This window comes from Athene cunicularia, assembly GCF_003259725.1.
Source record: "Athene cunicularia isolate RWA chromosome 26 unlocalized genomic scaffold, athCun1 chr26_part1, whole genome shotgun sequence".
In the NCBI taxonomy this organism is placed as follows: Eukaryota; Metazoa; Chordata; class Aves; order Strigiformes; family Strigidae; genus Athene; species Athene cunicularia.
Window position 1 is genome coordinate 2,087,069 of NW_020799136.1, and position 11,662 is coordinate 2,098,730.

The 11,662-nt window shown below is 43.4% G+C and overlaps 1 pseudogene; it reads right to left on the bottom strand.

Moving 5' to 3' along the window:
• The window catches only part of LOC113488795, a 351,505-nt pseudogene that overhangs the window by 145,425 nt on the left and 194,418 nt on the right, over window positions 1-11,662 (bottom strand).

The following is an 11,662-nucleotide window of genomic DNA, read 5'->3' on the forward strand; positions in this document are numbered from 1 at the left end:
AAATTCAACGTACCCCAAGGAGGAACAGGGCTTCTTGCAGACATTGCAGGTGGAAAGCAGAACTTCAAATCAACTGTGCTTTGATTTTCATGACTTTAAACCACAAGGAAGACATTTATCATTTGTGCTTTGGTCGCTTCCGAGCCCACCAGGCAGGGAGATTCCCCCGGGCACTGCCGAGCCTCCCGCGAGCTCTTCCGTTCCCTGTGCGGCATTTCTGCATGGGTATACTCATCTGAACGCTGCCCTGGGAAATGCTTTGAGCTGGTCGTTGGTTTATTTTCAGCCAGAACAGTGGTTTTGGCATCTTTACAGCCACGTGCTCTAACCCAGCAGCTCTGAGGGGGGCACAGAGCTGAAGCTGAACTTGGAAAGTTATGGAGAGGGAATTAATAAGGAAACTCTCTGCATCAGTCACTCTCTTGCTCTTGAAAAATGGCCTCAGCTCCTGCAGCAAACATCAGTTTACTGCTGACCTCGGAAGATGCAGCTACTAGCGTGAGAGGAGACTGCGGTGGGGGGAAAAACTGGCGTCAGAAATGTAGTCTGACTTCTTACATCCTCCGAAGATTTCTGAGCATCCGTGACAGTCTTTGCAGCACTTCTTCATGCAGTTCTTCAAGAATTAAAGAGTGGGATGGAAGGTAGAAATGGGTAACACTCGATAAGCAGCAGACATTAATTAATGCTACATTACAATGGAATTCAGCTGAAATAATGTATGGAGGCCACATGAATAGTAAAAGGAAATTCATCATGGTTAATGTTATTACACTGAATGTCAAAGGAAGCAGTGATGATTTGCCACTTACTGTATAATGTAATGTAATCTAAATGCAATTTTGGTTGGATAGCCTCGAACATCCATATTAAGCAGAACTGGCAGAAAAAACAGGACTCAGTCCTACTCCACGGGTAGTCCCAAGTACCCTGAACTCACCTGCAAGTCCAGCTTCCGAGTGACGCATCCGTTTGCCAAGACATGACCAGGGCAGATTTTAAGGACAGGTAACACCGTATTTGCTCTCCCTGTTTGAAGTTGACTACAATGTTTGGGCACGCTCGGATTTAGCGGGCTAGGCTCAGACCCTGGCATTATTTTGGGGTGGTCTTGAAAAAGCAAATTCAACTCTTGGTGGGGGTTTTCTCCTCTCCGTCAGACATTTGTATTTCACCGTCCTCACTGTCAATCTTCCTCATCTACAGATTTTTTTAAACTTTATCCAGTGGAGGTTCCGGTGCCCGTCTAGTGAAATTTAAATCTACTTACAGGTGTCTGGTTGGTTTTAGGTAACATTGATGGGACCTTAGGAAGCAGCCTATGGCCTGTGAGAGTCAAAGCAGGGTGACGAGTCCAAAGGAATCTATTAATCTTATTTATCCACTAGAATAAAAGTTTCTCCCCTATAAAATAACATCTACGCCAGATTTTTCTTGATATTTAACACAAAAATGCTTTGTTTCAGAGTTTCGTATTTGTTTGGATTGTTTAAAGCATTCCAGAGCAAAAGCCATCCACCTATGTTATGTCCATAAGGCATACCAATCAGCAAGTCCACTCACACGTAAAAAGCCTTTTGCACGGAGTTGTGCATGATTTACACTGATCTTTATCCAACCAATTACACGCTGGGCTTCAGCAAAGACTCTTCGGTAACCGAAGTCTGTTCAACATGTTTTTCTCAAATCTTATTAATTTTCCCTGCTACACGATACTACAACTTTTAGCACAATTCTGTAGAGATTGCCTGATGTAATATGATTCTAAAGTAGTGCAAGCCATCATTAGACATTCCCTTTTGAAATAAGAAAAATATACTGGGATTTATTTTTTTTTTTAAGTATCTATAAATCGGCATTCATTGCAGCACTATAGATTCTAATTCTGTAAGAGAAATAGTGTATAACACATGCAATTTATTTCACCGGAGTCCCACACAGCTGTTCTACTGCTGTTCTGTCACTGAAATAAAAACATTCGAGTTTTCCATTAACTATAGCTTACGTTTATGAAAAGAAACACCCTTATGTATCTTTTAAAAGATTCCAAATAGTTATTATTTATTTATACAACCCTGGAAGAGTGCTAGGCATTTCACAGGCATGCAAAGAGAACTTGCAGTCTAAACAGTAAACAAATAAACCCAGCGGAGAAGGGAAAGAGAAACAAACTTCATCAGTACTGCCCGTGTCTTCAACACACCGCCCTACCTTCTCCACATCACCCACATTTTCGTGTTACGTGCCAGCGCTTTGCACCTTCCCTAGCATCATTTACCTCAGAGGAACCGGCTCTGCTTTACACCGAAGTGGGGGCCACCTCAGCATGGCACCTTTTGCCCAGCGGCTCCTGCGGTAAAGGCATCTGCTTCCACCCAGGGCAGGTGAATAATACGGAGAGCTCGATATACACAACACGGGGAGGTACCGCCCGGGCACGGGATGGCGTGTCCACGAACCGCCCTGCGAGGCGGCACTGCCGGCACCATTTTACATCCTTACGCACACCCAGCCTTGGAGCAAAACCCCCACCAGAGCCAAGGGAGCCCACGAGAGCACGACAAGAGCCTCGGCTCTCTGTCCATGCCACCAGTGAGCCACGGAGAAAGCTTTGTGCTTCAAGGCATCTGTTTCGGAAACATTTACTCCTGGGCGGGGAAGCAGGGGGCTTCCTTCCACCGGACCAGAGCTCTGCACGTGCAGGCAGCACAGCCTAACGTTCAGTCTGCAAGAGCTGCTAGATATACATTTTTTTCATTAACCTTTACAATGAGCTTACGCTTAATTAGCTGCCCAAGCAGGGATGAGTGGCTTTGTACACACAGGTCCCTAACTACACGGACAACGTTCAGCCCCATTTTCCTTTGTGCTAACACCGTCTTTGTAACTGACCTAGAGCTGGCTTCCTTGCCCAGAAGCCCACCTCACAAACACCCTCCCACCATCTTTTATTTGGCCAGTTGGAACACCAACTGAACTGACTCCTCCCATAGTAGATAAATAAGAAGAATTAAGCTCTTCACCTACTTTATTTACTAAGAGTTTGAATTTACAGACAGAATTGGGAAAGAAAACTCAGGGAGAGGCTAAAGTTCCAGTTTGGGGGAAGAAATTTCCATCTCTCAGTTCGAAAAACGCAGAAGCACCTTAATGTTTCGTTGGGCCTGACTTCCAGACATCGCAGTGTGCCCGTTCTCGTTTCTCACACAAATATATTAGTTCACGTGGACAGCCTACACAGAACAGCCTGAAATAAACCCCCACACCCCCCAGCTTCACCCGGTCAGCCACACACCAGGCAGAGCCGTGCTCCGCCAAGGCACCTCCTGCCCTGCGGCACACGGCAGGAACAGGAACCTCGGGCGGGTCACAAATGGCCTGAAAGTCTCAGCCCAGCTCCCCCCGCGCGCTGCCAGGTGCCCGTGGCTCCCCCCTCGGATTAGCGCAAGTCCTCGATGGCATCTGCGCTACCAATTGATGCGCGCTGAGTATTTGCTGTGTCAGCTGCTTTGCTGATGCCAGTGACAGCTCTGAGCGTGACAGATTCTGTAGATAAATTAAGGGAGTGCGAAAATCATCTGCATGCCAGTTACTTCAAATATCAACAAATACATTTAGCATCACCTTAAAGGAGACGGGGCTTTCCCAAAGCCCCCCGTGACTTTGCAGCACCCACCCAGCGAGGTCCCCACAGCAGAGGGTGTCACCGTTTGCCACGTTAATGGGTGCCAATAAGTTTTTGTCAACACCGCACAGAGACTTCTCCAGAAGGACCAAGTCCTCCGTACCAAGACAGAGCAGCCTTGGGAACCAGTGTGGTCGCCCCCCCCGCTGCCTTCTGCTGAGTCCCGGGGCTCTGGGGTCCTTGTGGCTCCCCCTGCAACACCCGTGACGCCCAGACCATCAGCTCTGACTCCCGTTAGTGGTTAAGGATATTTCCTGGCCCCTGCGCTCAAGGCAATCTGCCTGGGCCACAAATGCAAATGAAGAATCATTATTTTTCACTCCCTTCCCCATTTAATTGTTCTAGGTCTCTTCCCCACCCTGCTGTCTGCAGCCTACAACTGCAAAGGGAAACTGTAGAGAATGAGCTTTTTTTTTTTTCCCCCCCCCTTTCCTTTGAAGGAGCTAACAAGAGCCACGGTGACATTTATGGAGTAATTAAAGGCAACACTGATGAGCCCAGTAGTTGCAATTTTTCTTTTCAATTGAAGAACTCTTTTTAGTCCGTGTCATCTTTGGTCACCAGCTTTACAGCTGTGACAAGTAATTTTTACAGAAACAGTAGTAGAGGTTATAAACTCTAATGACCTTTTTCTTTCCGGGTCTTTGTTTTTCCATACCTGCAATTAAGTAGTACTACATATATATACTTAAAGGATAAAAAAAAAAAAATCATATTAAACTAAAAACCATCTCTCTGCTCGCCACTACAAACTTTAACAGCCCTGAAACCACAGATTTGGCTGTGGCCAACAATACAAGAGGAGTCATTACTGTAACTAAATTAGACCGTTTGTTTTCTTTCCCTCAAATCGAATTGTGTAGGAGCTGCTTTATTGCAAAGCAGACATTAAAATTCCAGCTAGACCTCAGAGAGAAAGTAATTTCTATTTTATCAGCACTGTAAAGCTGTCTTTATGTTCTGAAGCAGGAAATATTGCAGGGATATTTATAGCTTCAGCACCAAAGCCAGTTTGAATAGAAATGTTACTGCGGTCGGCAGAGCTGTCACATTGCTCAGTGGAGCAGGGAATTTTAGTGAATTTGTGAATTACTGTTTCAGTCTTGACAAGTCTTTCAGCGAGGCTGGTATGTGTCTGGAGCTGCTTTGTGGTTTCAGGATAATGATTAAAGACTTAGATCACTTTAAGAGGAGATTTAAATCCTTTCTCAGAGATAATCGGTTTCCATCAGTGAGACCCTCTAACAAGGACCAAGGTTTCCAAACTTTGCTGTGCTCCAGCAGCAGCGCTGGGCTCCCTCGCGCTCCTCCTCACCCTTCTGCTTCTCTGGCAGGTCGGGTGCACAACTCCAGCGCACCCTCCGTATCTGTCTTGCAGCACTAGGAATGCACATTCTGCGTTGCTGCCTGAAGTCTCCACAAAGGATTAGCAACTTTTTTTCCTTCCATCACTTTTTCAGTGCAGGCAGGAATTCTGCCCTATTAATCTTTGTCATTGTCCTCTATAGTGGATTTAATGCTGCCATTATACAGATGAATAAACTGATGCATGGAGAGAACGACATCATTTGTCTTAGCAAACTTTCTAACTCTGTGGCAGAGGCAGGAGAGTACCTCAGATTTTTCACGTATCTGTGACCACCCTGGCCTTTGTAATTAAACGGGATTACTAATAGGCTATGCTGGGAGAAAATGTAAAATAAATACTTTCACTCCCTAATTAAAGCCATCCATTATCATATACGTGGTAATGGATTGTTTCGGCAATCCACAGCTGAAGTATTGCAAACGCGCTGCAGAATTTAGTCTAACAAATGTTCCTATCATGCCGTAAACAAAATAATCTGTATTGTGGTGCTAAAACACATCCAGAGCCCAATAACTGTTGAGAAGGTCAAACGGAGCCTCCCCTTGCTGTGTCAGTTGTGGATTTACAGGGTTTCTTAGTAGCTCTGGCCAGATGCATGAAACCAGCTGGCAGATTTGAGGAGCTGCTCCTGCCCACCCTGCCGTTAAAACAGGCCGACACAAGTCAGTCCGGTCCAGCTGAACATCTCCAAACCTCACGCTGCACGTGGCAGACCCGAGCTCTGCAGGTCACCTCCCTTGCTGCCCACGGGGTCACTCTCCAGGCACAGAGAGCAGCAACTCTCAGACGTTGGGGCCGACTGACGGCAGGCGGGTGTGGGAGAGCCGAGCACGCACACGACCGACGTGATCAAGCAATGCCCGTTTGTTACAACTAATTCAGCCCTTTGATAATGTTCTCCCGCACATGGGAGTAACACGCAGTACAAGTCCTCAAGGCTGGACAGTTAACTTAGCCCGCGCTTTAAACCTTCTTATGACTGGATAACAAGTGCCACATCAGCCTTGCCAGGCGCCCTGCCTTGTGGAACTGCCTCTTCCGTCCCAACCCCTGCCGGGGGTTGTCTGTCCTGTCGAGTTTCTCCCCCTTCAGTCAGTGTCACATCCTTATCACATTCTTGCTCGGCTGAGGTTCTTATCACTCTTGTTCTCACGCAGGACTGCTCACGTGTCCGTTCTCTCGCTGAAAGCCCTCTAGAATCCCAACAGGCGGGTTTGTCCCAGCAGCACTCACAGCCGTCCCGGTTCTGCCTAGGCACAGCCCAACTACATGGTGGCGGGCGCTGAATTGTGTACGGTGCCAACAGTTCAGAAATCAGGAGCACAGCAACTTGTCGGAGTCTTAACAAGCTCATAGAAAGACCTCGACGCTTACACTTTAGCTTTTTAGAAGTCATTGTTTTACTGAGCAGATTTTGATCATAGTCTTATTTCATGGAGCTGAATTGTTAAAACCAGTAAGTGGAAACAGCTGGTACAAAAGATCCTGTCTGTCCAAGACTGCAGAGCAGCAGCAGCACACTGTGTTCCTAACATGATTCTTTCAGCCTTAAAATCTTAACCCAAGGCAGCTCAGACCTCAGGCAGATCTTGCCTCATTGAAATTAAGTGATTTAATTAGAGTCTTCGCAACACCCCGGGTCACACGTCTGCACCAGCAGACAAGCTGGTGTCTATCCACCCGGCTCAGAACCGTGAGTACATTGAAGACTTCTCTGGTTTTGTATGAGGAGCCGCAGCACAGAACATAACGATCTTCTGAAACATGAAATATCAAAAATACCCAAAAGAAAAGCCAGCAGGGGGCTGGATGCTGTTCACATCGCCTCTACCTGCAGATAACCGAGGACTTTTTTTCTAACAATAGAGCACCGTGAAGATAGGATCTGCATGCAGCATCACTGCGTTATTTCCTAATAATCTTAGGCGCCTCACCACGACTGAGAACATTACGGAGTTTCTGCCACTGAAAATGAGACAGCAGTGCTCTCTAAACTGGATAGTTTATCCATAATTGAAATTTGTAGTCGCATTTCTCTCCCCACATCTATAAATAAAGCTGGTGTTTTGGCAATTACTGATGTCTGCTGTCATTTTGCAAGGCTGGGTTTTTGATGAAGCATGTGGTGTTATAGGCTAATATTTCTCATTTCTATCATTCTCTAATTCTATTTTTTATGGAAATTGAGCTACAGTTTTATGCACAATGATTCTTTCTCTTTTTTTTTTTTAATCCCCCCAAGAAATGGAAGGGGCATGAGTGATGGAGGGAGAGATTTGGCTGAGTGTGCATTTGGGGAAGGGAGGATGAGTTTCTACTTCTCTCTGAGCTTGATTTGTCGCCTGGTTTGATTTTTGTTTCAATTTACTATTTCCCTCCCCTTCAGCTTTTATTCTCTTCTGCTTCTTTTTCATCATCCCTCTTTTTCCTTCTTAATCTGTGCATTTTTTTCCCCTCATCCCTGTGAACTTCAGCCCTACGAATCATCTGTAATATCCATATCCTATTCCCACTAAATCTCATTCCCATCAAAATTACCTGTAAACTATCCTCTCCATTCTCTTCTCTGAATTTTTTTTTTCTATCCCATGCTCCTTCTTCTGTTTATCTATTTATGCCACATTTAATTGCTTATTAACATCACAGACCTGATCCAGATCTTGCTGAAGTCAGTGAAGACTCCCATTGCTATTAATAGGTGCTGAATAAGAAACAGAAGCTTTGTAACTCGAGGTGATAAATGTCATTTAGAGCTGAGGGTACTCCAGAAATAAGGGATCAGGCCTGATGTCTCTGCATAGCTAATGCAATCAGTCCTGGTGAAAATAAACGCAGCAGCATTGCCTTCTGCTGCATCGGGCCTTCAATGGACACACGTCTCAAGGATGCTGATAATAATCAGTTGATTGTAAGGAATTAAAATTCATTCTCTCCCTCTTTCTATCTCTGCTTCATGATTTTTCTCTTGTGTTTAGTGGACCCGTTTATAAAATATAGATTCCAATTGATTCCCAAGGAGAATGAACATTAATATACTCTAGCGTCCATCTGTTTCATCCCCCACATGGCGTAGAAAAAGATTTACATGACTTTTCTGGGTATGCTGCTGACCTGCAATTGAGTCAACAATCAAGTCACACTAAATTAAACAAAGATATATTTCTTTTCCTGGCCTACAGAAGAACAGTCACCAGGCTGCCTCAGGGGGAAGGCACACACATCTCCTCCCTCAGGTCAAGAAAAGCCAAATTCAGTTGGACCAGAACTAAATTCATACACGAAGACCACCTGAGCAGTGGGCACCATTCACCAGTGGCAGTTTCGTGCTGTTTCAGAGTATTCGAGACAGGACCTTATATACACACATGAGTACAGACACATATGTACGCACGGGGCTGTATAAGCAGACGTGAATAAACAATGTTCCGCCCACTTCCGCAGATGCCCTTCATAATTAGCCGAACTATTCATCTTTAATAATGACCAGTAAGCTGCTTTGCTTTCAGCAGGTTCAATATGCCACAGAAAGAGCTTTGAAGAGTGAAAAATGAAAGATGCCACAAAACATCTCAAGATCAATTGCTGTAATTATTCTTTTAATAATTTTTTTTTTTTTCAGCCATTATTCAGGCCCTGCACATTTACATTCAGGCCAACCCGAAGCTCTCTAGCTTTAGGATTTACAGCTTATTGTGTACAAAAGATTTAGCATCGCACCCTCAGGAAATTCATCGGTAGATTGTTGTGAAGATAAAGAAAAATATAAGTTCCTTTAATCTTAACGTCCTTTATATGCTACTCATTACTGTTCAATACATTTTCCAGGAAGCCTGTGACAGTGACAGACTCGATGGCTTACATCTATACAACTTCTTCTCCCTGTTTCCAATAGTGACATTTACAAACTGCCAAGTAGCCGGGACGTATGTACTAGAAAGTAGATCCTCATCCTTTCTGCATTAATTCAAAGTTCAGAGTCTCACTGCACTGCCAAGGGAAGGGATAACAAAAGGGACAGCAAAAGGTTCATAAGCTCATAAATATGTGACAAGCTGCCTTGTCTTATGGCTCCTTTTAGCACGCTGCGGTGCTGAAACTGATAGTGTAATAGACTTTCGCCCAAATACAGTGGAAACCATCGTGAGGTTTTTCAGTTTTATCAGACCTAATTTTTATGCTGACAAAAAAAAAAAAGTAAAATTATCAGTGAAAGGCAAAATGTGAGCTGTTTGCTACGGCATTAATTTTAAACATCTGGAATAAGATATAATGTATGCAGATGTTTTGTAATGAAGACAGGTTACAAGGAAAATAAAATATATTGTGTGTTGCCGTTACTCGTTAATATAAATTGACATCTGCTGAGTCTGGAGGTAAACTATGTTCTCCTGCCATCCAGGCTGGAATAATATTCCATCTGCTATGTTAATGCAGCTGAACATCATTTGTCCCTTAAGTCATCCTTGATAGGTACAGACCTGGAAAGACTATTTGCGATGATATGGAAGGTTATAGATCGGACATATCTAAATATCTTCTAACACTGCAACAAAAATTACAGAAAAATATTGGCTTAGGCTGTCTAAGCCTTACTGGAAAATATCTCATCTACACACAGCTTTCATATTCCCGACACGCTGAACATAATTTTGAATTTATTTCCAAAGGAGCTCTTCAGTAGCAAACAGTTGGAAGCTACATTCACAAGTCCAAGAAAATATTCTGCTCCAACCTATTATACTCACTGGTACACAATGGGAGTGATGAACCCAAATTCTGATTTTTCCACCCTTTCAGAAAAAAATTTTCCTTTACAATGGATTAAGTTTGTGGTCCTTGGCTGAAACTTGAGCCAGCCACTACAAAGATAAGGAAATTATAAAAAAATATATAATAAGCTCCTTTACCTAAATTCAAACATGAACCTAGAGACATTTAAACTAGAACTATTTTTAGTGTTTGAGCTATTCCCTCTTCAGGGCCTGACTTAAGGCAGCTCATCTCAAAGACGAGGAAGCCGTCGCACCTCTCCAGCCCTCTCACTCAGCACCGAGCCCTCCCGACACTGGAAGAAGCTCTCTCCACCTCATCCCCCTTCCAACCTTTGCTTCTTATCAATGTTTCCCTATGATTTCTAAAAACATCTGAAAATATTTGCAGATATTTTGAAGAATCTGCTTGAAAATTTAAAGGAAAATCCATGTCAGATCATTTGAAATCTGCCCATGAGAATGCTCTTTAGAAAGCGTTACCCTGAGCAGGGCAGCAGCGAAGAGACTATTGTGAATCCATGAAAAACCAGAGGAGGAGCAAGGAAAGCGCCGGCTTCCTCACAGTTCTCTGATATCCCAGGATTCCCTTTTTTTTTTGTGAAACAAATCCAAAGCCACACAAACGATGTCCACAATCTAAAATATCACTGTGGGGTTTTCTCCTCATTTGCTTTTAAAAATTGCTCTCTGATTGAATCCACAGGGATCCTGAAGGCAAGAAAATGTGCTCTGCATGATGAAATACTTAAATAAGATTGCAGTGAGAACAGGACCAGTGCCTGCACCGCTCACACATCGGAAGATTTTGGTTGCATGTCAAACATTTCAAAACACGAGGAGAAAAAAAAAAAAAAAAAAACTGCCACCAAATGAAAGCATTACAAGAAAACAGATGGCGAATAAGAGAGGAACATCAGAAAATCAAATGACATGTTTAAAAGGGCAAAACATCAATACTACCCAGAGATTTGATAAAATGTGTCATTTTAAAGGATGCTGTAAAGCAAAGAAATCATGAAATGCATTATGACTATGAAAGGGAAGGAGAGGGAAAAAAACCATCACATGCATCTACCTTTATGGACAGTTCCAGTATCCAAGAAATTAGATTTTATTTTCAAGAATGAGTGCGCATATATATATGTAAATATATAAAGAAAGACGAGCTACTCTTCACAAAAGGTTTGAAGTCATTAGAGAATGACAGAATGTGACACATGAACGTTGACAAGATTTGTTCATTTACCTTGGTAAAAAGTTACAGGACTGTGCTTCGAAATTCCTCCCGACTGGATTCCTTCCTGTCCCGTGCCTGTTGTGACATTCGTGTGTTCACACACCCTCTGTTTGCTTTCTCCTGAGCCACGTGAGTGCAGGAGGGGGACTGGTGTGGATGTACTGGCAAATTGAATACGAAAAACAAATTAACTAAAGCACTTTGATCATTATATTAGATACTGGTTGTTTACCAACGGGATCCTTGCCTGAAGAGACTCTGACCACATTATCTAGAATAAACAGGTTAAGAAAGGAGACATGAGGTGTTTCAAATATGTACTGATTTACCTTTTTTTTTTTTTTTATGCTAGAGGGATTAATTCTTCATTTCTTTGACATGTAACACCCTTAGAAGTCAAACTGCATCCCCAATGGGAACGAATGAGGACATGGTAAGAGTCAAGATGTTCCCTAGGCTGCTGTTAGATGCTCATTATCTTACTTTGCACCAGGACCATAACCTGTTTCATTGGTCAGATGCAACAGGTACTGTAGTGTTAGGAACTAGGAGAGGAATGAAAAAAAAAAAAAAAAAAAAAAAAAAAAAAAAAAAAAAAA